This window comes from Rhinatrema bivittatum, chromosome 9 (assembly GCF_901001135.1).
Source record: "Rhinatrema bivittatum chromosome 9, aRhiBiv1.1, whole genome shotgun sequence".
In the NCBI taxonomy this organism is placed as follows: Eukaryota; Metazoa; Chordata; class Amphibia; order Gymnophiona; family Rhinatrematidae; genus Rhinatrema; species Rhinatrema bivittatum.
The window spans coordinates 131,890,171-131,917,998 of NC_042623.1; positions in this window are offsets into that span (position 1 = coordinate 131,890,171).

A 27,828-nucleotide genomic window follows, 5' to 3' on the forward strand; every position below is an offset into this window, starting at 1 on the left:
GCAGAAGATGAGGAATATAGTATCTCTGGACAGAGAGAAGCCAGAGGAAATTCCTGGAAAGGAGGAGACCTAATGTATTTATTTATTTATTGGATTTATATTTCATCTTTCAGCCACTTCTCAGTGGTTTACATTCAGCTACTGTAGGGCTCACAATCTAAGTTTTTTAAAGTAGTTTCCCTACAGCATCATTTGGGGAAAGGGCTGGGGGGTTCGGGCTTGAAATTAGTCTTTCCATTTGCTGTGGTATACTTTCATCCCCATCATTCATCATATGGCATTTAAAATCACAAACGATAAGTGCAGAGCAATGCTGCAAGAAGAATGACATCATGTCCTGATATATACAGCAAGGGCTGAGGCAAGAAAATAGGTAGGTATTCAAAAGCCATTTAGACGGATAGCTAAAAGTTATGCACGAGAAGAGCATACAGGAAGTGCTAGCACCATGAGTGTTGAATACTGTGGAGCTGGCAGCACACAAGGAACCGCAGAACAGGCTCCCACTCCTTCAACTGCCAGAGTGCAGGCCTCTTCCTTCTTCCACCGGATGGGACGGGATCCAGCGGCAGCCACATGGGCCTCTCGCTACTCACTTTGGTGGGCTCCTTCCATCACAGCCGACACCCTCTCAGGTGTGCCATCCCATGAAAATGCACAGTTTGCGCAGCCAGTAGAACTGGGCCTGCCTGTACAAGGACGTTAACATTATCACCTTCTTTTTCCTGATGATTATTCCCCTCTGTATGCAGTCCAGCATCCCTCTGGCTTTTGCCATCACCTTGACACTTACAGTCAGGGTCAGTACTAGCGTTTTTGCTGCCATATGTGAACAGTTACTGTGCTGCCCTTCCCCCCCCTTTCTATTTTTTAATACTTAACGTGTGTTTTTTTTCCCAATAAGCAATACACAGTAGAAGCTGTTAGTCACACTCTGTCCCTAACCTCCCTTCCCCTACCTTAATAAAGTGAGTGTGGGGGGAAGTTTCTTCACTTGAACCCAAAGAGGTGTACAAGGATTTGGGGGATCCGAAGGGGATGGGGACTGTATACCCAACTATTATTTTTTTTATCATTGGGAAGCTGGGGGAAGGAAGGGGGAGGAACCTGCCAGGGCAGAAATGTATTGAAAGAGGAGGTGGAGGGGAGACACTTTTATTGTATTTTGACAGGGTTGGTGGGTTGAGGGGCTGTTGTCATTCAGATAAGTTTTATTTTTAACTTGGGATGTCAAAGCTGCTTCGAGTGGAGGCCCTGGATGAGGAGGGGGGGGTCAGCTTTGATCACCACACACCTTTTTTCTATTTTTACCAGACTTTTTTTTTTTTTTACATGGCCCTTTAAATCTAATGCAGGAGCATTGGGACCTGCATTAGATCTTGATGCTCTCACAGAGTAAAATTTTTCAAATAGATGTTTCTAAGTCAGCAGTGTTTATTTATATCAGATTGCCTATTAATGAGCTACTTTGCATGGATTTGCAAAATTCATGTATGCAAATCCCATGAAAAGTAGCTTATTGTAATAGGAGAGAGAATCTGGGCAGGACTTTATAAAATATCATGAGATATCACTGCAATAGTACTCTATCATGTGCTATATACTGTTTAATGTGTGTTAGAGCCCTACTTAATACATCTCCGTAAGTTAGCAGATTCCCGAAGACAGAGCCAAATTGAAACCATGAAATTGAATTCTCTCGAGTGACAAATAGTTGATGAATGCTGGAATGTCAAATTTTGTATGCTGAGACAGGCAGCAGTAGAGGTAACACAAGAACAGTTCAGTTCTGAAAGCCAGAATTATGTTGCTTTCCCCAATAAACCCAGCCCCTTAATGACTAATCCATTGACTTATAGGGTTAAAGAATGATTCCCCAGTGGAGAGGAAAAAGGGACAGGCTCTCCCCCCTTTGCCAAGGGGATGGGGGAGAGAAATCCATCCTGATCTTTCCCATCAGCATGAAAGTAGAGTTCTCTCTCCTAGGACTGAAGAGCCCACAGCCAGGGAAATTGACTACCCACGGCCACAAGAGGAGGCTAAGAGACAAAGTAATTCCAATCTCTCTCATATTAAACATTTTCCCAAGCTAATTGAAATAATGAAATCATTAATTAGACCATTTGAGGAAAAGACTGGCCTGACCTGGAAGAATAGCCTAGTGGTTAAAGCAGTGGGCTAAGAACCAGGAAACCAGGGTTTGAGTCCTGCTGTTGCTCCTTGGGCAAGTCATCAGTAGCGTGGGATCTTCTTAGTGTTTGGATAATTGCCAGGTTCTTGTGGCCTGGTTTTGGCCTCTGTTGGAAACAGGATGCTGGGCTTGATGGACCCTTGGTCTGACCCAGCATGGCAATTTCTTATGTTCTTAAAACTGCCTGAGGTTCTGGAAATAGAGGGTATGTATTCAGAAAAGGATATCATTAAAATCCTGCCCTGGAATTTTTCCAAAAGCCGTCAGATCTCAATTGCGAGCATGCCCGCTGCTGTTAGAAATTATCTAGTCATGATTGAAGAAACAGGTTGGAGATTATTCAAACTCTGTTTTGTCCAAATGGGCAGCTTAGGCCGTAAGATGTGCAGAAACTAGAGTCCTAGGGAATTTGATCATAAGCTAAAACAGACCTTCTTTTGTGCACAGGTATACCCAAATGAGATCTGTTTTTCGAATTCCTCCCCAGAGAGTATAGCACTCAGCAGTACACAAGAAGGAAACCTTTGCCTTCCTGATAAGAGGAGGCTGAAAAACTTTGATATATATCATGAGAACAAAGTTCCCAGTCACACAGGTCAATATCAGAATAGGAAGCTAAAAGATAAAAGCCAGGCAGTGAATGTAATTCAGAGCTATGCTTAGATGATACATCTAAAATTCCCTATGCATCACTAAACAGGGGCAGTCTTATATCCTATCCGGAAACCAACCAAACTTAGACGTACACACCTAGCCCTCCCCCTCCTAATCTCCCCCCCTCCCCCCCCCCCCCCCCGCCCGACCTTCCCTCACCCTAGGCATCCCCCCTCCGCCCTCTCATTCCATCGTATTACAATTTTACAAGAATGTTTTAATTAAACTAATGTAATCTATGGTAAATAGTTCTAATGTAAATACATACCTCTGTAAATAAGTTCTATCAACGTTAACGGTTGCCCTTTTCTTTCTCATGCTACCTATCTCTTCCCTCTCTTCTCCTGTCTCCCCTTCCCTTCTCCTCTTTCTGGCCTGCTCCAATCCCTTGTTCCCTGTTCATTGTAATTTCCTCCTATATTTGAGTTACCTGTAAACCGGCGTGATGTGCCATACGAATGTCGGTATATTAAAAGTTGTTAAATAAATAAATAAATAAATAAATAAATAAATAAATAAATAAATATCAGCAGAGCCACTACAGACCAAAACAGGTAGTCAGCAGTTTAAATAGAAAAATAAACATTGGAGAGAGAATCCCAATTTTGGCAGGGTCCAAGCTCTAGAAAGCCAACTAGCCAAAATGAAAGCCACTCTCCAGAGTCTCAATGACAAGCAGATCTCCCAATCTGCTTCACCTATAAAAGAGGTCCAGAAAAATCAGGCAACAGCTGGGTGCACTAAAATCAGTGCAGGATCCAGCACCTCCAAGGAAGGTACAGGTGTCCCTAGGTCTCTGTAAAAGAACAATTACTGATGAATTCTATTTCTCGTCCCCAAGTTTCAGCATCCAGTACTAAGGATTCTTTCTGGTCTGAACCAACTAGCAACCCTACCCCAGCAGTTATAGGTGTCATTGCATACAGGGCCTGTGCAAGGGGATTGGGCGCCCTAGGCACCTTCAGCCTTGCGCCGCCTCCGTCATGCCGACCCAGCCCCACCCCCGGTCGCAGCCCCGATTCCAGGGGCAGGGACCACATGCCGCCACTCCCCCACCCTCCCAACCTCCCCCTCCACACCATAAAAAACAACTCACAAAACACCTGGTCCAGCGGGGAGCCCGGGAGCTATCTTCTGCTCCCGGGTCGTTGGCTTCCACTAATCAAAATGGCGCTGGTGGCCTTCAGCCCTTACCATGTGACAGAGGCTACCGGTGCCATTGGTTGGCCCCTGTCACATGGTAGGGGCTAAAGGCCACCGGCGCTATTTTGGTTAGTAGCAGCCGAGGCCCTGGGAGCGGCATTTAATTTGTGTAAGATATCTCCTTAGCCTTAGTGTGGCAGTTCCTGGATGTTTTGAGATCTCTTTAGTGTTAGTAAGGAGATATCTTACACAAAATATGTCAATATCACTAGTCTTGACTACCTATCAAATAATTTTAAAATTTCTTTGGTAGATAATGCATATATAATAGAAGCCTTATTTTTTTCCCATAAATTCTGGGAAACCAGAAATCTTGTTGTACAGAAAGAAGCAGTAGTAATAGCTAGGCAAGGTATTGGAGACACTACTTCCAAGCATCTTTTATGGCAGGAGTCGCCCCAATGCGACAATTGTAGGATGCTCCAATCAAATTGCGGAGAATGTAGTTTTAACCACGGCAGTCCCAGGACCACAGGGTGTATAGCCTTGTCCAGTAGAGATGTGAATCGTGTCCTCGATCGTCTTAACGATCGATTTCGGCTGGGAGGGGGAGGGAATCGTATTGTTGCCGTTTGGGTGTGTAAACTATCGTGAAAAATCATTAAAATCGTGAGCCGGCACACTAAACCCCCCTAAAACCCACCCCGACCCTTTAAATTAAATCCCCCCCCCTCCCGAACCCCCCCCCCCCCAAATGCTTTAAATTACCTGGGGATCCGGCGGTGGTCCAGAACGGCGGCGGTCCGGAACGGCCCCCTCAATAGAATCGTGTTGTCTTCAGCCGGCGCCATTTTTCAAAATGGCCGCCGCAAAATGGCGGCGGCCATAGACAAAAACGATTCGACGGAGGAGGTCGTTCCGGACCCCCGCTGGACTTTTGGCAAGTCTTGTGGGGGTCAGGAGGCCCCCCCAAGCTGGCCAAAAGTTTCCTGGGAGTCCAGCGGGGTTCCGGGAGCGATTTCTCGCCGCGAATCGTTTTCGTACGGAAAATGGCGCCGGCAGGAGATCGAGTGCAGGAGGTCGTTCAGCGGCGGTCCGGAACCCCCGCTGAACGACCTCCTGCAGTCGATCTCCTGCCGGCGCCATTTTCCGTACGAAAACGATTCGCGGCGAGAAATCGCTCCCGGAACCCCGCTGGACTCCCAGGAAACTTTTGGCCAGCTTGGGGGGGCCTCCTGACCCCCACAAGACTTGCCAAAAATCCAGCGGGGGTCCGGAACGACCTCCTCCGTCGAATCGTTTTTGTCTATGGCCGCCGCCATTTTGTGGCGGCCATTTTGAAAAATGGCGCCGGCTGAAGACAACACGATTCTATTGAGGGGGCCGTTCCGGACCGCCGCCGTTCTGGACCACCGCCGGATCCCCAGGTAATTTAAAGCATTGGGGGGGGGGGGTTCGGGAGGGTGGGGGATTTAATTTAAAGGGTCGGGGGTGGGTTTTAGGGGGTTTTAGTGTGCCGGTTTTCCTGCCCTCCCCCTTCCCCCGATTTACAATTTTTTAACGATAAATCGGGGGAATTGGTATTGTATCGTGGCCCTAATGATTTTTTGACGATTTAAAATATATCGGACGATATTTTAAATCGTCAAAAAACGATTCACATCCCTATTGTCCAGCACTAAGAAGGAGATGGTCTCCTTGTGCAAAGATCTGGTGCGGAGTCGGATGGAGAAAGTAACTTCGCCTGGTAATGATTCGCCATGGATGGAGGAAAGTGCGGACAGTGGGAATCCTGAGATGTTCCACGAGCTGTCTTAAGATAAAATTTCCACCGGCCCCGGAGTCCACCAATGCCAGGATATGAAATTCCTGAGCATCCAAGCTAATGGAGACAGGCAAAGTCAATGGAGGAGAATGTGAAGTCAGGCCTAGGAGAAGTCCTCCAGCAGAACCTAGGCCTGGGAGTTTCCTGGACAGACTATACACTCAATACAGAGGAACTCGGCAACATACAATGCCCAGATTTTATTGTTTATACAATTTTTTCATTATTTAACAAACATATTACATAAGTCCCACTATGTGACTACACCATCAACATATCAACATATAATTAAAACATGACCACACATACCTTAACCTCCACGCACTTCATCCATACCACTCATACCTCATAAAATCACTGACACACATTTACACTTATGTAACTTGCATAATTAATACCCCTCATGTATCATGAACTGCTCCTTCATACAGCTTCATATAGCGTTTATATATACATAGTTCTTCATATAATCTTTATGTATCAACATCATACAGTTATTTCAATGTCTAATACATTAATCCTTTAATAACTGGTAAATTAATCCGACGAAGCTCTCGTTTCGCCCATACATAAGGGCTTCTTCAGGGAATAATGATTTTCTCCAGAATGAATATATGGTTGTCTTCTTTTTAAGCACTGCATGACTTTGTGTTTTCCACAAAGGGGGATAAATCTTCACTGGTGCTTGTATAATTTGCAAGTGGTGTCAACACATAGCACTGGACTCTATGAATAACAATAAGATACCATTCAACATAAACTTTACTATCACATCCATCTATGCTAAAATATTGACTACCTCTCAACCATCACCATTTAATCCAATAGTACCAGCCTGTTTTCTTTCCAGTCCTACCAATGCTGTTAATCAATCTGATGTCTTCTAAATCCACCTTCAACTCATATCCTCACCAACTCTTAAAGATGTAAACCAGCGCCAATTTCAAGGCATCTTGAATTTATACATATTGGAGTAACACCCGGCTTCAAGGCTTAAATGCTTCCATACCTATATTAAATTAATGATTCAACATTAGACTTATATTATCAATGCATAGGGTTGCCAAATCTAAATAGTCAGAAGGGCAAACTTGCCGCACATTCATTTAACATCTCCCGTACCGGCGCAATGCCTCTTCCACCTAGATCCATATACCATAGCTAACAATACATACTCTCCCCTTTCTCCTTAATATCAACAAAACCGCAAATACTTTCACTCAAAGAATCTTAAAACATGCTCTCCCAGCTTCTAAATGACCAAAACATAGAGATCAAACCCTAGCTACTTACATTCAACGCTCTTACGACGTACGCTGGCCAGCCCACAAATCACTTGCGTAATGCCACAACATAAAACATCCTTTTAAACTAGCACGGTCCAATTACAACTACCCCTCACACCGCTTAGCCAACACGTCATACATCCGGGGATTACTACCACTCGACAAGCTTATACCATACACCTAACGGCACTGAACGACCTTACACCCTTCACCTACCAGCCTGTAAAATATTTACATAGAATAGTAACCCTGCCGTAACCTAAACCCTTCATTTACAGTATGCGCCTGCCACACCCTCCTTTACCTTATACATCATGTGTCCAGAGGCTCTCACGATCGCATCAACTTTGTAATTTTACACAGTCCAAGGACCTGTCAACAAACTGACATCAAGCTATGCAAGCTGAGTTCCCTCAAAGAACTTGCGCCAATATACCAGAATACTCAACTCAATCCACCACTAACCGCAACAAAAGAGACACCGGTCCCCTCACACTCAGTGTCACTGTGAGGAATGAATTTAAAAAATTCATCGCGGATACGGTAAAAAATGGTTTCTTTAAGCTATACACGCTTAAACGCATTAAATCTCTATTATACCAATATGATTTCCGCACAGTTTTGCAAGCAACTATTTTATCAAAGATTGATTACTGCAATGCTCTGTTACTGGGTCTACCCAAAGCCACCATTCAACCTTTGCAAATGCTGCAAAATGCAGCTGCCTGCATCATCACTGACACAAGCCGCCATGATCACATCACTCCAGCTCTTCAGTCTTTGCACTGACTACCCGTGGCTTACAGGATAATTTATAAATCTATGTCGCTGATACACAAAGCCATTCAAAACAGAGAAATGCTCTGGTTCACAGATCAACTACAATTCAAAACGTCTTCCCGCCCAACGAGATTCCAGAATTTAGCCAAACTAAATATCCCAGCACCCAATCTGACTAAACTCTCTAGTACAAAAGATCGATCTTTCATCATTGCTGGATCAACTATATGGAACACCATGCCCTCTGAATTACGCCAGGAACTCTGTCACAAAAAATTTAAACAAAACCTTAAAACCTGGCTATTTAAAAAAGCCTACTATCAATGATCTGAATCCTCAACTACTCTTCCTAACTGCCACAATCTCTCATATATTGCTTATATTCTATTAATACAAAGTTATATACTATATTGTTTTCGTTTAGTTACCTTGTTATATTGTAAAGCGCAATGCTGAATTACTGTTTTAATGTAAACCGAGGTGATGTTATTTACGTACCCCGGTATAGAAAAATCTATAAATAAATAAATAAATAACCGCAACAAAAGAGACACCGGTCCCCTCACACTCAGTGTCACTTGCCAGCAACATACATATAATTCAAAACCACTACACTCCATAAAATACTTCCCATTCTATCATTTCATTTAATCCATGAGGATACACTGTGTCCCATTGGTATATGTATTTCTGCTCAATTCTTCTTAATATACCTGTTATGTCACCTTGCTGCCACACCTTGTATTGCTGGATGACAAATAACTTAAGCTGTTCAATATTGTGCTTCGCTTCACTCCAATGAGCAACCAAGGGGGCTCCTGCTTTACTAGATCTCAATCTGTTTTTGTGCTCTATGATCCATTGTCTAATCTGCCTCTTCGTGTAACCAACATATAGAAGCCCACATGGGCAGATGACAGCATAAATCACCATGGTAGAACTACATGTAAATCTACCCCTAATAGTGAAAGGGTGCTTCCTATGAGGTGCATTGAAGGTTTTAATCTCCAATACATTATCGCAGATGGAACACCTACCGCACTTAACCTGTCCCCAGCAGGGACAGCCGGTTTGATTTTCCCTCTTTCTTTTTCTTTTTTCGCTGCCCAAGCGGGTATACTAAGGGAACTGTTATGGCCGCCGGCCGTGGCAGTCCATGACCGGGGCCGGTCACTCTCCCTGGGACGCCCGCGGGAGCCGGCAGCCGCCGCTGATATTCTCTTGGCGGCTGTGCCGCTTCCAAGATGGCCGCCGCTCTGTTGATTCCGCCCCTGCTGGGCCTCCTAGAGCCACGCATGCGGCTGCTGGAGTAATTTAAAGAGACCATTACAGGAAATGGACATGGCTCCTCTTCGGGACTTCTTCCTGGTTTCCTGTATTTAAGGCAAAGTCTGCTCATCAGACCTTGCCTTGGTATCTTGGCTCTTGGTCCTGTGTGTTCCTGTGCCTCGATTTCTTGGTCTGCTGCCTGCTCATCTAGTTCCTGTTCTTCTGGGTCCTTGTTCCTGGTTCTCCCCTCGTTGGATGGATTTCTTCTGGCTTCGACTCCTGGACCGGCTTCCGACCATTCTCTGGCTTCGACCCCTGGACCAGCTTCTGACCATTCTTTTGGCTTCGATCCCTGAACTGGCTTCCGACCATTCTCTGGCTTCGACCCTGGACCAGCTTCCGACCATTTTTCTGGTTTTGATCCCTGGACCGGCTTCCGACCATTCTTCTGGCTTAGACCCTCGGACCGACTTCGGACCATTCTCCAGATTTCTACACTTGAATCGACTTCGACCTGCTGGAGGTGCCAGCTATCTGGATTACATGACCTGCAGGAGGCACCTGCATCCAGATCTTATTCGGTCTCAAGGGAGTCTCCTACGTCCCAGCGGCCGGGTTCCTATGGGCTCCTCCTGGGGGAATCACGAGCTTCCAGGGTGAAGTCTTCATTCCACGTCTACATCACTAGGTCTTGCCTTCTGACGGTAGGGACCTAAGAGGGTTCACTCTCCTAGGTAGCGCTAACTCTACCTCGGTCCTAGGGTCCACTGCCAGAACAATAACAGGAAAAAGGAGCTCAGCAAGCACAAAACCACCCACTTAGGTACTTTATTCATATCATTTAGTCCCAAAAATCAACCTTCCATGGCTCAAAATAGGGGGTCAATCTAATACTAATCCAGAGGAACTCGGAACATTTTAATGCCAAACAAATATTATGTATCTAATTTTATTTAACAATCATATCAAAAATACATATTATACAGGTACCACTATGTGCTACAAAAGATACCCACATTAAAATACTCACATCATACGTCCATACATACCAAACATACTACCATATCCCACACCACAATATCACATTAAAATACATCATGTAAACTAACAATGCTTGTAACTCATGTTATGCTTATAATATATCACAAAACATTATATTCACATTTAATTTTCGGACTATTATAGCAGATACAAAGTATCTACAGATTTTTTTAAACAAACAATTTTATAATACTTTATGTTGTGATGAACAGTATAATACCCGACGAGATACCCATTTCGCCCCTCCCCTGGGGCTTCTTCAGGGAAAGATGCTATCTGGCTTAAATAACAAGCATATGTTGATGTCTTCAAAGCACAGGTTCATCAACGTCCATACGTCAATTTTACATCCTTGTGTTGCATGATGTTTATTGTGTGAATATCAATCGCACATAGCATTGGACTCTATAACCTTGCAAAAAACATATCATAATAATTAAAATAAATATTGTATTCAAAACAGGTATATCCACCCTGTGCACCATCACCTTAAATATACGATACCAACCAGATATACTTAACACCAGAGAAACTGATTCCACATTTGTTAAAAGTGTTTAACAGGCAAAGCAGCAACTTTGCAGGTGATTTGTATTAATTGTCTGGTATACACCAAAACTTATTTAAGCTGCCTTAATCCGTTTTCAATCTCCGCAGGGACATCATTCAATCGGAAATACATCCAACTGATTCAAAAATGTTCACAACCTGCATCAAATTGTATATGATGTACATTAATTTAAAAGACATTAATCGCTATCTTGCCTATGATGCCAATAAAGTTACCCATAATATTAGTCACTTAACTAGCATTTACCATGATATTAACTCGCCTAAAACTAATATTACACTCTATCAAAAAAACGGATGCTTTTAACTCTGCTGATGTTAGCTCTTCCTTCTATGTTACATAACCCATAGCAACCCTTTAAGCCTTAATAAAAAAAATTTTTACTGACTCACCAAGGGTTTGTCACAAACCCTAACTGAAGATTATTTACCAACTTAAAGGCAAGAACCTTAAAAATCGATCACATTGGTGCCAGACTCCCTCTAATGCACACGCTGCCTTCATACGCATGCGTACACTAAACCCACTTCTAATAGCGTCAAACAAATGCAATACTCATCATTACTGACACTGACATAAAGGGAGCAAATAGTCCTCAGAATCTTACCTCAATAGTTCTCAAATTCAGTCTACAAATGACGATATAGCACTACCGTGCTTGCTGTGTAAAATGCCGAGAGTGCTGTGTAAAATGCCGCGGCCGTAACCAGGTCTTCTCAAGGAAGCCTAACGTGAAACCGTAACGTACGTCTATTTAACCGCCGCATACCCAATCATTAAATAGCCAACGGTATACGTCATTGCCTTGGACGGGGACTCCCTATCCGAGGGAAAACTAAAAAACCTTCAAAAAACGCAAAGAATTCTCCATGCTGCACGCCATTAGATCATTTACTCCCCAGGAATTCATACGTATATATGCCCAAATAATAAACCAATAAACGACCTAAAACCTGAAAAACTCCAAATCAGCTGTTTTCCCAATCTCCCAAAGCGCTGAATCCAACCAAAATCGAAGTCTCCCAAACCAAAAAATTCAGACATTCCTCAAATAGCAAAATCAGGAAATAAGCTGCAGTTCTTAAGCAAATAAATCTACTCACAGAAACATAACATAACCCCATTAGGTATTGAAAAAAGCTTCCCACTCAATCACATCATTTAATCCATTGGGATACACAGTGTTCCACGTGTAAATATATCTCTGTTCTATTTTCCTAAGAATGTTACTTATATCACCTTGTTGGCGCACTTGGCACTGTTGAATGACAAAGAACTTAAGATCATCAAGAACATGTTTGGCCGCATCCCAATGGGCTACCAATGGAGCACCGATTTTACCTGTCCTAAGTCTACTTTTGTGTTCGATGATGCGCTGCCTTATTTGCCTGCTCGTATATCCAATATATATCAAATCACACGGGCACACGATTGCATAAATTACCATGATGGACGCACATGTAAATCTTCCTCTCAAAATGAATGGATATGTAAAATGAGGCACATTATACTCATTAATCTCCAATACATTTTGGCAAATGGAGCAACTACCGCATTTAACTACCGCATTTAACTACCGCAGATTAAATGCGGTAGTAAACTTTGATCAGAATCTGATTTATCTGTTGGACTATAAAGACTTTCACACTATCGAACTGTCTATTGTCCAGGATATAGTGCAAATTGCTGACTACAATTATGATTCCAGAGATGAGGGCATTTTGCAAATAGATTATGTTATGACTTATGCTATTCCTATCCTCATTACCTTATCAGCTATTTAGTTTTAACTTACAATAATAATTACTTTGACTCAAATTTTGAAATGAAATAGAATTTATTTCTAAAACAGCATAAATTAATGTCTTTCATTAACAAGTAGAATTTCTTTGCATACGTCAAAGAACACCTTTAACAACATTTTGTAATAAATTTCCAACAAGTACATTTCACTATTAAACAATTTATTTGTATTCCTTTTTCAAGTTTTTCAAAGAACTTCAAATATAACCTTTCTTTTTCTTTTGTCTTTCAGATACAAGGATTCTCCAACAGAAAATATCAGTTAATTTTCAGTTCAATAATAAACCACAAACCCTTATCACAATTTTCCTTAAAGCAAAAACTTGGTTCTTTGGTCAAAATATTCTCACTATTGGGTCTTGCAGGTTTTATTTATTTATTTATTTATTTATTTAAAATTATTTCTATACCGCCTTTTCAAACAAATTTGACCAAAACGGTTTACAAGATTACAAATTATAAAAACAACAAAATAACTAAAAATTAATTTTAACTAAAGACCATAAAAATAAAATAAAATAAAACCAAAATAACAAGTAAAATAAGATAATAGAAGGAAAAAAAATACAATGTATCTTTATAAACCCTGCTCCTTTAAACATAACTATACTATTTTTTACAAAAACAAGTAAAAAGCCGGAAAAAAATAAAAATAGGATATCTTAGAGCCTGTGTCTCATAGAGACCAGAACCCTAGGAGATAGGTAGTTAAACTATCAATATGAGCAGATGGTATATACCTTATTGAGGTTAGGTGTTCAAACTATCAAGGTCTCCAAAAGCTATCTTGAATAAATGAGTTTTTACTGCCTTCTTGAATTCATTATGGCTGGTAATTTGCCTTAAAGTATTAGGGAGTGAGTTCCACAACAAGGGTCCTGCCACTGAAAAGGCTCTTTCTCTGGTTATATTTAGTCTCGCCAGTCTAACTGTAGGAACATCAAGCAGATATTTAGTTGCGGATCTAAGATGTCTAGCTGGTTTGTATAACCGTAGGGATGTACAAAGCCAAGTTGAATCTGGGTCATGAATTAAAGAATGAATTAAAGAGAGAACTTTATATTTTACACGAAATTTAATCGGAAGCCAATGTAACTTGAACAAAATAGGAGAAATGTGATGTCTCATCGGCGAACCTACTAACAAACGGGCCGCAGAATTCTGTATCTGTTGCAGTGGTTTTAAGGTGGAATCTGGAAGACCCAAAAATAGGCTATTACAATAATCTAAACCAGCAAAAATAAGAGATTGAAGGACTGTTTGAAAGTCAGATTTGAAAAGTAGTGGTTTTAATCTTTTTAAGGTTTGTAGCTTAAAGAATGAGTTCTTTACTAAAAAGGAAACATTCTTTTCCAAGAATTCCCAAGGTAAGTATAAATTAAATCTCAATATTCAATGAGTGAGAACAATATATTCTATGAGGATGATATTCAGTTCCACTTATCAGATAATTTTGGACTTATCCAGCTAATAGGGTCATTTTCAAACTTGTGTTATAGTGTTTTTGCATGTATTAAGGCACCTTTTTTTCACAAATTCCCTGTTGGGCTGGGGGAGAGAGAGAGAGAGAGCCTCTGGGGGTGGCACCATAGTAAGCAGCTATTTATGCTACCAAAGGAGGCCCACCTAGTAACTCAAGGTGAGGTTGAGGTAGTCGTATAGGGGTTAGAGGCCACTTTTACATGCAGAGTGAAACATACGAACAAAACAGGGCACTCTTGTCAAGATTTGATGTCCTTCGGAGTGAGGAAACTCACATAATGATGAGATTTGTACAATGCTCTCTTAACCTGGAACTCATCACTGGAACTCTCTCCCACCAGACATACGCCAGGAACATTGTCATCTCACATTCAGAAAAAAAACTGAAAACTTGGCTCTTCGCCCAAGCATATCGCTGAAGAAACCCATGGTACCCACAAGGACCTCCACCCCCGGTGGATGTCCTCTCACAGCTGCATCAAGTATCCGCTATTCTAGAACCGCTCTTGTATACTAACATTGCAATAGAATCTCCATTATGTAAATATGTATTTAAGTTTAACAGCGAAGCTACCGCTCCTTGCCGATAGACTCTTCTATATGTTTAGAATAGAAATTGTTAACCTATCCTTTCTTCCAACAGCCATGTTCGATCCCCCTGTTTTTTTTTTTTTGGAAATATGTTTATTGTGAAGCATAAGTTGAACAAGTACAAAAGGATTAAAGAACAGCACATCTGTAAAGAGCCACAGATTAAACAGTGATACCACAAGACATGATTACAATGCCCATAGTCTAGTACAGTAAACACCAGAGTCCTGCTGGGTATAGGAATTACGTGCCAGAAAAATGTCGGAAAAGACTTCACTTTTTGTGGTTTCAGAACTTAGTCCCCTACCCCATCCCCCCAATCCCTCCCCCCCCTTTCTTCCCCTGCCTGTGATACAAGAGATGCAACAGATGTAACAGTGCGAATAGTACTAATAGTACAAAGAGTATAAAAAACCAAATCGGTGTAAACATAGCAAATCGGTGTAAGCATAGCAAACAGGTATAAACAGAGATAAACAGTGCATGTGACTCAAGTAGGCTACGGGCGATCAAGCATCTAGGTTATACAGTTGTTCGGGGAACATGTTGACAACGTCCAAGTTTAGTAATTGGAGTTTAGGGTTTGAATGTAAAAAGTAGTGGTTAAAAGTATGTGTATGCAGCGATCCCCCTGTTTTAATGTAACTTTTTTCGCTTCCTATGTTAACTGGTTTCCCCCTTGTTTATTGTAAACCGGTACGATAAGACCTAGTCTTGAGCATCGGTATATTAAAAGAACGTAAATAAATAAATAAATAAATAAATAAATAAATCTAGCTTGATGGACTCTCTACCTGGGTAACATCAAGCTAAGTTGAGAGAACACTGCACAAATCTCATCTTTGTGTGAGTTTCCTCACTCTGAAGGACAACAAATCTTCACAAGAGTGCATTGTTCTGTTTGTATGTCTCATTCTGCATGTAAAAGTGGTTCCTAACCCCTACACTATTACCTAAACCTCACCTTAAGTTACTAGGTGGGCCTCCTATAGTCGCATAAATAGTTAACTACTACAAGGGCCTTAGAGATAGTCTTTTTTTACACGTCGTGTAATGCGATTCAGGCCCCGGTAATCGATACAGGGTCGAAGAGACCCATCCTTCTTTCCCACGAAGAAGAACCTGGCTCCGGCCGGTGAATTCGACGGTCTGATGAACTCTCGCTCCAGGTTTTCCTTGATATACACAGACATGGCCTGGGTCTCTGGGAGGGACAGCGGGTATACTCGTCCGCGGGGTGGCGTGGTGCCCAGAAGCAGATTGATCGCGCAGTCAAAGGGCCGATGTTCAGGGAGTAATTCGGCTTTCTCCTTGGAAAAGACGTCTCAGAAGGCGTGGTACTGTGGAGGTACTGCTAGAGGGGCCGCTAAGAGTGGAAGCGTGGGTTGAGGATGGGCAGGGAGACACTGACAGAAGCAGGTGGGACCCCAGGACGTGATCTGGAGGGAGTCCCAATTTATCACAGGCGAGTATTTCCGCAGCCAAGGCAGGCCTAGGATGACGGGATGTATGGATTTCTCTAGGATGAGGAATGAGATCTCCTCAGTATGGAGAAGACCAACCTGGAGCGTAAGAGGGTGAGTCCGGGTGGAGATTGTCCCCAGGAGTGGGGTCCCTTGAATAGAGGACACTCGTATGGGTGGATCCTGAGGCTGTATCTCAAGTTGAAGTTGCTGTACTAGGTCTCGGAGGATAAAATTCCCCCCGGCTCTGGAGTCAAGCAGGGCTAAAGTGTCAAAACCTCCCCCCGGGAAGCGCAAGGTTACCAAAACGGTACATGGGAGTTAGATGTGGTATTGCCTAGAATCAACTCCCCACTAGACTCTAGGTTCGGGCATTTCCCGGACACTCGGTGCAACGGGCCAGGAGGTGCCCCTTACCGCCACAGTAGAGACACAGGCCCTGGGAGCAACGCCGTCTCCGCTCCTCTTGGGAAATAGGACCTCGACCCAACTGCATGGGTTCTTCGCCCTGAAAGTTAGGAGGAGCGGGAGGAGGCTGCCTGACATGAGGAGGTGTGGTCCTGGGGCCGGTATGTCTCTGCGTGGATCTCCGCTCCCGAAAACGGCGCTGAATACGACGGTCCACTCGACCAGCCAGATCAATAAGCTTGTTGAGATCATCCGGAAGATCTCGGGCCGCCAATTCATCTTGGAGTCGTGGAGAGAGCCCTTCCAGGAACATACCGTGCAGACTATCGGCTCTCCAACCCAATTCAGTGGCAAGGGTCTGAAATTCCACGGCATACTCCTCCAAGGGGCGGTTCCCCTGCCATAGCTGGAGTAGCTCAGATGCAGCCGTGGAAGCACAGGATGGCTCATCGAAGACTCTTCGGAAAGACTTGACAAACTGAACCAGATTGGCCAAATGAGGATCCTGGCATTCCCAGAGGGACGAGGCCCAAGCCAAGGGCTTCCCATCCAAGAGGGAAATAATGTAACTTGTCTTGACATGGTCGGTGGGAAACTGAGCGAGAGGCAGGTTGAAGCGAATATAGCACTGGTTGAGGAAACCTCGACACGACTTTGCGTCCCCGGAATACCGCGAAGGAGCAGGCATCTGTACAGGAACGGGCGGTCCGGAATCGGGCCCAGGTGTTGGAGCCGAAGGACTGGCGGTGGGTGCCCCCTCGACACGGTCCGCTAATCTTTGTACTGTCATCATCAGGGTGTCAAGGCAATTCTGTTGCTGCTGTAGCCTCTGGGCAATGCCTGGGATGGCTTTCAGACCTGCGAGATCCGCCGGGTCCATGGCCTTGCAACCTGTTACAAATGTGGACCCTTGGGCCTGTTGGGACAGGGGATGGAGCGCTGTGGAGGACCACAGCAAGCGTCCCAACCGGGAGGCGGCTCGGTGGACTTGGAGAAGGCTTTGGCACTGGAACGAGGCGGAGTCCTATCCGACCAAGGACTCGGCAGCAGGAGGGAGGACGGACGACGTTGGGCCCTGGTGACTGAAGAGTCTTCACCCTGGAGACCGGTACTCCCCCGAGAGAAGCCCGTAGGAGTCCGGCCGCTGGGACTTTTGGAGATTCACCCTGGAAGCCGGAACCCCCCCAGGAGGAGCCCGTAGGGGCCCAGCCGCTGGGACTTAGGCGAATCTTCTGGGCCAGCGAACACCAGGAACCAGAGGAGCAATGAAGGTCAAAGACGGGGTCCAAAAACGAAGCCGAGTCGGAAGCCGGGAGTCAGAGGAGCAGCCAAGCCAGGGGGAGAGACAGGAGACGGAGTCGTGGATGGAGCCGGGTCAGAACCAGAGATCAGAAGCAGATACCAGAACCAAGGAACAAGACGAAGGACAAGTCAGGAGTCAAGCCAGGTCAAAGACGAAGAGCAATCCAAGGAACGCAGCAACTAGCAGTCAGGAAACCTGAGGAACCTCGTTGCAAGGCAAGGGAAGGCTCCAGCTGCAGAGCTTAAATAGCCCTGCAGCGTCTGACGTCATCCGCAGGCAGGTCCGAGTTTTCCCGCGCTGGCCCCTTTAAATCTGGAGCCCTAGCGTGCGCGCGCGGCTAGGGGGCGGGGCCAGCTGTGGGAGGATGCCGGCGTCTCCTCCGGAGCGGGAGCGCCGCGTCTGAAGCTTGTGCAGGCCCGACGGCATTGGAAGCGGCCCGATCCCGGATGGGGGGTGAGTGGCGGTCCCGGGGCCGACCCGGGATCGCAACATTGAAAGTTACCATCCCTAGTTTGATTATTGGGCCGTCTAGTTACTTGTTCTGGCTCTTCAAAAAATATGTGATTTTGTAATGTTTAATGATTGGGGGTTTTTTTTCATTTCTTGGATTTGTATTACTGTCCTGATCCTTGCCAATTGTAAAGGTAGTTTTGGAGCTCCCTCCCAATTTCAGGTATCTCTAATCCAGTTTAGACATATACTTTAAAGTCCGATAAGGCATACCTTTGTCCAGATGAATAAAATGTACTCTTTACTACCCAGTCCAATCTCTTATTTCTCCACTTCTTTCTTCACTATCCAGGTGACAGCATAGTGGTTCACCTCAGATGTATTCCAACTTCTCCTCCTCCAAGGAATGAATGAGGACTCATTTTTTCAGTAACTTCTGGTAGGTTATTGAGTCTTTTCAAATGAGAAATTCCTCTGTCTCTCTTAGGATAACATTCTCTGAGTCTCTAAGTCCCAAAGAGAACTCAGATGAATGGTAAAAGTAAAATCAGTTTCCAAAAATAACCCAAAAAGGGTGAACAACATTTCTTCTTCCAACCAAAAGAGTTAAAAGCTGGATTCTCTAAAAGGGTAAAAGATATCTTGTCTTCTATTTTATACCCAAGTTTCTTTCTAAGAAACCCAAAAGCCCTTTTCCCTAAAAACAAACAAAAATAAAGAGCAAGCATGTTAGCATGCTGCCTCTGGAAAGAGCAAACTCAGTATCCATACCCTAAAATAGTGCCTTGAGTTATATAGACAAGGACTTCATCTTTACTTTCTCCCACATGGAGGAGCTAAAATTCAACCATCTATTACTTCACTTCCACCTGGTTAAAATAAAACAACCCCTTTTACTACAGGCCCTAGAACACCAATATACCTCCTAATGGAAAATCAGAACAAGCTATAGATCCCTACACAGACACTACATGTTAGCAAAATCCTTCAGTGCAGTCACACAAATTGAATGATAGTTTAATGGGTCATTTGTGTCAGATTTTGGATTTTATACCGTATAATTGGAGTTACTATGGACTTTTTTAGTTGGTCAGGAAGGACAGCTTCATCAAGGGAGAAATTTACAAATTTGTAAGATAGGTCACAAAGTTGGAACATAATGTTTTTAAAATTACTGTGCTAAAAGAGTTCAAGGCACAAGAACTATTTAAGTTGCCAATCATTTTAACTATTTCTGTCTTTGAAAGGTATTCGTATTTTTTCCAACAATTAACATTTTCCTCTAGGGGGGGCTCCTAGCCACCTTGTTAGGCAGACTATATGGAATATTTTGGTCTCTATCTGCCATCATTTGCTTTGCTTCTTTGTTTTCTAGTTTTCCTAAATCATTCTTTATCCTGAGGAAAAGATTAAGTAAACATTATTTTACAAATTTACTTTTTTCAGTTGCATTATGGGCATTACCAGAAAAACTTGTATCAAATGCCATATTATTCCTGTTGACCAGCTTCTTCAGTAACATCCATACTGTGTCCAGTTTCATTATTAGCAACTAGAAAATCAGAGTATACATAATGCCAAGAGCTTTGGTGATTTATCCTTCACTGTAGCAAAGGATCTGCTTTGGGTTGCATGCCTGGGTCAATGGGTCTTGAAACTATGGTACCGAGGGTTGCAAGCTGTGCACCTGCCACTGAAGTACAGAAGCTACTGGCTTCTCAGGGAGTCCTAGCATTTTACCCTCTGAACTAGGGAGAGCTAGACACATCTCTGTAGTATTCCAATTGGACCAGCACAGGGTGTGCCTGAAATTCAGACCAACATATAAGGCATTCCCAGAAGGCACACAGTGCAGGTCCAACCAGCCTTCTTGTCATCTGCCCTGGAGAAGTGCTATTTGTCCCAATCTTGTTCCAGTGTGCCTGTCTTACTATCCAGTTCTGATGTTCTTGATCCATAACTTTCCCCCTGGGCTCCACCATCACGCCTTGAGTCTAGCCTCCCGAGGTATGCACCTTCCATCTGGGATGGCTCTTGATAGCTGAGCCCTGATAGTCCTGACATTGTGTGAGAATGAATCCAGGACTTAGTCCCAGTACTGAATATTAGTCCCTCCCTCTTGGGACAGGCCTGAGATGGAGTTACAAAAGGAAGGAATATTGTTTTCTTAATATAGTGGCTGATCTTACCACTGTTGCCCGCTGGGAAGCATTTATCTCCAAATAACTGCAAGAGTTGATTTATGAAGGTCTGAGGGATTCTACTCAGTTTTTATTGATTAGCTTGGAAATAATATTATTGCCTTAAAACCCACAATTCTTCCCATCCTACTTTATTCTAATGTCCAAATTCCCAAATAGCAAATGTCACATTTCACCTTTTAGCTGCTTCTGTTCAGGCCTTATCTTTACTTGTTTCATTCAGCACCATTATTTTGAAGTAATTGTGACTTTATTGTCAATGTTACTGTCATTTTTTAATGTTATGTATTATATTTATCACATGGTTTGTTTGTTGTTTTTTTTTGACAATTTCAAAATGCAATAAAAAAGCAGTTTGAAAGAAATTTAGAATGGGAAGAAAAGTTTCTAGAATTCATGGAACCATTCTTCAAAACATTTTTCTGCTTCCTTTGCCCTGCCTGGAATGCATTCCAGGCTCCTACCCCCACCTTCTTTTAGGATCCTGCTATCACTTTCTATTTCTGACTTCATTTCAGGGTCTGGCTTCAGTACGCTTCTCTTGAATATATTCCAGACTCTTTCTATACCTCTCCTAAATCCATTCCAGGCTCTTTTTTTTCAAGTCCCCTGTCTAATCTATTACTGACTCTAGTTTTCCTTCCCCATCTTAAATCATTCCCAGGCTCTGGCTTCCCTACCTACCTCATGAATACATCCCAGACTCTTTTCTCTTTCCCTTTTTTTTTTTTTTTTTATGAAGTTCCCACAAAGATCATGTAGTTGGGATCTTAGGAAATATCGCTACCTGGAAGTAGCTAGGATCATATTTCTTTAATCTGTTTGCACAACATTCTCTGAATTGCACCCTTGAACTTCAGCCTTGCACATGCAGGGAAAAAAATTCAATTTCGAATTTTTGAAAACCACAGAATGCTTTTATTTATGAGAATGATTATTTTTTTTTAATGTTTTGGAGGGATGGGAGGGGGGACACAGAGAAACTGCCTTTCCAGTGAAAAGCGTATGTTTTGGGAACATAATGTACTTGGAGCATGAAGTAATAAAATATGTGAGTCATTTTTTCAGTCTTTCACAATTAAAAGACTGACTGGCTGTGATAAGACTTTCAGCACAGGGCTGAACTCCATGCTCTCAAGCCGGAAGGAGTGATGCTTCATTATTTGAAGTCCCTTCTTTATTGATTAGGCATAGGACAACTTTTGCATGACCTGGCAGGGCTGAGGCTGTAAGTGAAAGGATAAGGTGAGCCATTAAGACCAACTAAATGATTCAGAGATGCGGGTAGGTTAATGGTCTAGGTAATTCTTTGGCTTGGTCTTGGTTCTTGGCTTTGATTTTTGCTACTTTAGTACTTTCCATTCTGAACGTGCATATCCACATATAAAGGAAGAGAGAGAGAGAGACTGGAGGCTGGGGGGGGGGGGGGCGTGTTTGAAAGCAGTAGAGGGAGTAAGAAAAATGGAGGAACAAGAGAAAGAATTAGAGAAGAAAGTAAGGAGCAAAATTATTTTTAAAAAATCATAGCGTATGAAAACGAGATGGAAATAGTAAAACCAGAAAGTGGCATGGAGATAGTAAAAATAGAAAGAGTGTGATTGAATGAGAGAGAGAGAGAAAGTAAAGAAAGATACATTTGGTAATAGAGGTGCTTTTTTTCTAGGAAAAATAAGTGCTGGTACTCAGAAGCAGGGCTAACTTGGAAAAGGGGGGACCCTCAAATTGGGTTGACTATACAGAGCCCACACCCCACAATAGCCCTGCACCCTACACATCACTTCATTTACCTTATTATACAACAACCATGGCCAGTTAACTATCTCTACCAGTGGTTTATGAGCATCCAGAAAATATCTCAACTGAGATGGCTTAAAATATGCATATTTAGCATTATTGATTTTCAAAATACATTTACATGGATAACATACAATGAACTGTGCCCCCCAAATCCAGGGCTTCCTGGCATATATCAAAGATTTTTTTCCTCTGATCTGGTGGAGATCTTGCAATATCCTGGCATATCCCTACCTTCTGTCCATAGTATAACATATTCCTGTTACGAAGGAAAAGCCTCAGTGCCAAATCACGGTCCTGGAAAAAAAAAATGAAGTTGACAAACAATGTATCTGTACTCACTACTAGATTTTCTCCTGAGTTCTCCAATAAAGCAGTTAAGTCAGAACCCTCAGCTAAATGCTGGGAACTCCCCAGAAAAGAGCCTTCTCTTTTCTCAGTGGGCATTAAATATATTTTAGCGATAGGGAGAACTGCTTCAAAAGGAATCTTCAATATCTCCAACATGTTCTTTTTGAACTGCTCTGATTGTGAAACAAGATTTAAGTTAGGAATATTATTCAGTACCATCAAATTTCAATATCTGATAGCATTTTCCATATTTTCCAATTTCTTTCAATGCACCACGCCTTCCTGTACTAAAACAGACTGAATATTCTGCATTTGAGTGACCCACTGGTCCAAATCCTGGAGTTTCTCTTTTTGTGAAGTAAAGTCTCAGAGAGGGTTACGCGCATAAGGTACGCGCGTAACCCTTTTAAAACGCCCCTGCGTGTGCCGAGCCTATTTTGCATAGGCTTGGCGGCGCGCACAAGCCCCAGGACGCACGTAAGTCCCGGGCTTTTTTTTATTATTATTTATTTATTTAATTTTTCAAATATTTTACAGAACAATAGTTCAGATAACGACAATATACATGTCAGGATTAATCAGTTCTTACATAAAAAAGGAAATATACAGTAAATCAAGAAACAAACCAAATACTTCCCTCTGTATACGTCATAACATTATAAGAAACTGGGGGGCAAGATGTATTATTGAACAGAGAAACATAGGAAATAATGATCAAGATAGACTTGCATTAGGAATTAACCAGTGATTTTTCCTTATACCAAACCCCTTCATAGGCTAATTGGAGTCCGAGTCTAGATACCCATGAAGTTGCTCAGGTTCTCTAAATATTTAACAAGAATTTTGATATATAATAATACAATAACAGGGAAATCTTAGTATAAATCTAGCTCCCCTCGTCTGAACTTCTTCCCGCATTGTTAAAAACTTTTTCCTCTTTATTTGAGATGTTTTTGTGATATCAGGAAATATCTTTATTGCATATCCATAAAACTTTTGGGATTGATTTCGAAAGAAAGTTCTCAGAACTAAATCTCTTCCCTGAGCGGAAGAAAACTGTATAAACAACGTTGCTCTTTCCTCAACCACCAACTCATGTGATTTCTCCAAAATGGATGTTAAATCAAAAGAGTAATTTTCTTTTTCCTCTTGACTTATTATCCAACCGTTGGGCTGAAGGCAAATAATAATTTTTTTCAATTGCTGGAACATCTCGCTCGGGTATTTTTAGAATATTAAGCACATAACTTCGAAAAAGTTCACGATGGGCTAAAAGTCTCATCTTTGGAAATTTTAAAATTCTTAAGTTATTCCTCCTCAAATGGTTTTCCAAATTTTCCATTTTCACCATCTGAATATTTTCTGACTTTCAGGTCGATATAGCAAGGCCGCGTTAGAAAGAGTGCGGCAGTGCCGGGCGCACCCTCGTTCCCCGCACCCACAGTCCTGCTCACATACCGCTCAATACTCTATTTAAATTGCTTGCAAATGCAAGCCGCGTCTGCGAAGCGTTAGGCGAAGGGTTAGGCCCGCGCAACCCATTTTACTGTATAGGCGCTTAATACAGCACCTATACAGTATCCTGGGTGCGCTGGTACCTGTCATTTCAACTGACATTTGAAATGACAGGTACCAGGAAGTGGATGGTTCCCCCCCTCCTGAAGCAAGGCACAGGCGAAAATTAAAACAAAAGTGTAATTTCTGTAAGCAACACTACTTCCTCCTTTGTGTAAGACTCAAGCAGAACAAAAAGCTGAAAGATGTGGGAAGAAGAGGAAGGAGACGCCTTGCTGTACACTGTGTCTAACTCTGCCTGCTCTCTCTTACTGAAGGCTCGACAGGGCAGCAGGAGGCCTCATGCCGTGACGTCACGACGTTTGGCGTCACGGCATGTGACGTCACGTCTTGAGCGGCCAATTGCACGCACAGGGGCCGCTTTCCCCCGTGCAGGCGTCCATCTTCGCTGGGAGGCAGGGGAGGGGAGCCGCGATCCGTTTCTGCTGATGGCCGTCTCCTCCGGAGGGCTGCAAAAAAAAGTAAGTCGCTTGGTCGCTTCACACTGCCAGTCCTCTCTCCCCTCCTCCCGGAGCAAGGCTGCTTTTCGCGCCTTGCCTCGGGAGGAGGGGTGAGGGACTGGCCATCCCGAGCGTAGGATTGCCCGTCCTCTCTCTCTTGCAACTTTTTTTTTTTATTTCTTATGCTTTTGTTGCTTCGGGAGGAGGGGAGAGGACTGGGGCTGCCCCGGAGACCAGCACTCATGGACGTGGCCAGGGCAGGAGAGCGGGGGCTGGGGGAAAGTTTGCCGCCTACCCTTACCCCTGCCTCTAATGCAGGGGTAGGGGTAGGCGGTAAGTTAGCAGGTTAACGCGCGGCAAAACGGCAGGGTAAAAAAGGGATAGTCGGGGCGCGCGTTACTGGATGGTAGGGAATAGCTAATTCGCTCGTTTACATGCAATATACATGCTGCGTGCGGAAGGGGTTGCCCGGGGATTTTAGGATGTGGTAGGAGTAGGTTAAAGGGGATAGTGTATCGCAGGAAGGGCTAACGTGGCCGGAAAGTGAGTAGAACGCGAGTTAGGAGCTGGGTAAACGCGGCCGCACTTTACAGTATTGAGCTGTTAATCAGGTTTACTTGAACTTTTTGTATTTCTTCCACCTTCTTACCAAAACCATCCATTTCCATTTTTCTTTCAAAAAGTTGAAAACTCTACATCTGTGAGGTTTCACCATTGTCAATCTAGGTGCAGCTTGCATCTCATAGCCACTACTGCCCTACTAGGTATTACACCAGTATTACATCACTGCCTAACGCTGCATTCCTCTCTAGCCATACTTAGGGAACTCACACCCTACCGATAGGCTGCCATTAAAGGAAATGGTGTCAAATATACAAAGCCTGCCTTTCAGAGAGGCAGTCCTCAAACTATAGCCATTGTCCAACTCATTGCTTATTTTTGTTCTCTACTGAAATCCTCACTATTTTCAGTACAGGATCAGAGGCAGCTTCCCAACAATCAGCCCTCCACAGGGTCATGCAACTTGGATCTCCTACCATGCTGTGGCCATGCTGTTCTTGCCTGCCTTATACAAATCTTATACAAACTGCTATTTAGGTTCAGCCTTGCAATCAATCATCATTGAATGGTACTGTTGAAAATCTATTTTATAGACTTTTGTGGTTCGTTTTTTATTTCTGCATTAGACTGAAAAAAATGACAGCCAATGCCCAAAGTTGTTGCAGTTGGAAGCTCTTCTCTCTCCTACAATTAATTAATTAATTAATTAATTATTTCTGCACAATGAGAACCACAAAACTCTAAAGCGCTGTTAAAAACAGAAACATTCAATTATTATATTCTATTTTATGCAAGCCAATCAATCTCCATAAGAGGCATAATCATCATGTTCAACCTATCACTTTTATAATATAACCTTTATCGCAATACAATAATCAATTCCACTTTCATACCAAAATCAAACATATTTTATTAGCTCATTATCCTTCTACCTCCTACAAATAATATGCGCTGCATAGCATTTTAATCTCCAAAAGTAAGCAACTTTAGCAAGATGTAGGCCATTTTGTCATAAAATCAAGAGATTATGCCTCAGAACTTTCACTTCACCATTTTATTGCATTACCTTTTCACCTTTCTCTAGAACATTGCTGTCTACATTAGTTCCATTTTTTCTTAAAGTCATCTGCTTCTGTAAGATGCTATCTTAAACAATATTTTCTACATTGACCTATGAACTATTACAAAGTTCCCAACTTTAGCCTGTTATGATACAATTTATATATATACTGTTATATTTAGTTTAGATGGAATGGAAATTGGATTCTTGTATTTAATTTGAATTTTTCATTCAGCTCAGCCCCAAATAATTTGGTATTTAGCTATTCCATTATCTTTATAGAATAATAATAAAAACAGGTCATGACAGTGGCTTTGAGCGATTATATGAAGTTAATATGGAATTTTTGTTTCTCTTCTGAAATTTTGAAGTTCCAAATAGATCTAGAATTTGGCTCATGATAACAGCAGTTAGTAATTTGGGAGTTAGTGATTTCATTATTTTTTGATTGTTATTTGATTGTCTTATTTTGTTGTAAATTGCTTTGGAAGATTTGATCTGGAAAGTGATTAATAAAAATTTTCTAATAAATAAATGATATTTAAAATAGACTGGCCTTAAACCTGTTAGGTCCTTCTAATTTCCACAATTCTTCCCTTGTTTCAGATGTCAAAACAAGACCACATGACACTAAACTAATTTAAATATCCAATGGGCTTCATTCATCTTCGTTTTCATAATCGGGTATGGACCCATAAGAACATGCCATACTGGGTCAGACCAAGGGTCCATCAAGCATCCTGTTTCCAACAGTGGCCAATCCAGGCCATAAGAACCTGGCAAGTACCCAAAAACTAAGTCTATTCCATGTTACCGTTGCTGGTAATAGCAGTGGCTATTTTCTAAGTCAACTTAATTAATAGCAGGTAATGGACTTCTCCTCCAAGAACTTATCCAATCCTTTTTTAAACACAGCTATACTAACTGCACTAACCACATCCTCTGGCAACAAATACCAGAGTTTAATTATGCATTGAGTAAAAAAGAACTTTCTCCGATTAGTTTTAAATGTGCCACATGCTAACTTCATGGAGTGTCCCCTAGTCTTTCTATTATCCGAAAGAGTAAATAACCGATTCACATTTACTCATTCTAGACCTCTCATGATTTTAAACACCTCTATCATATCCCCCCCAGCCGTCTCTTCTCCAAGCTGAAAAGTCCTAACCTCTTTAGTCTTTCCTCATAGGGGAGCTGTTCCATTCCCCTTATCATTTTGGAAGCCCTTCTCTGTACCTTCTCCATTGCAATTATATCTTTTTTGAGATGCGGCGACCAGAATTGTACACAGTATTCAAGTTGCGGTCTCACCATGGAGCGATACAGAGGCATTATGACATTTTCCGTTTTATTAACCATTCCCTTTCTAATAATTCCCAACATTCTGTTTGCTTTTTTGACTGACGCAACACACTGAACCGACAATTTCAATGTGTTATCCACTATGACGCCTAGATCTCTTTCTTGGGTTGTAGTACCTATTATGGAACCTAACATTGTGTAACTATAGCATGGGTTATTTTTCCCTATATGCATCACCTTGCACTTATCCATATTAAATTTCATCTGCCATTTTGATGCCCAAT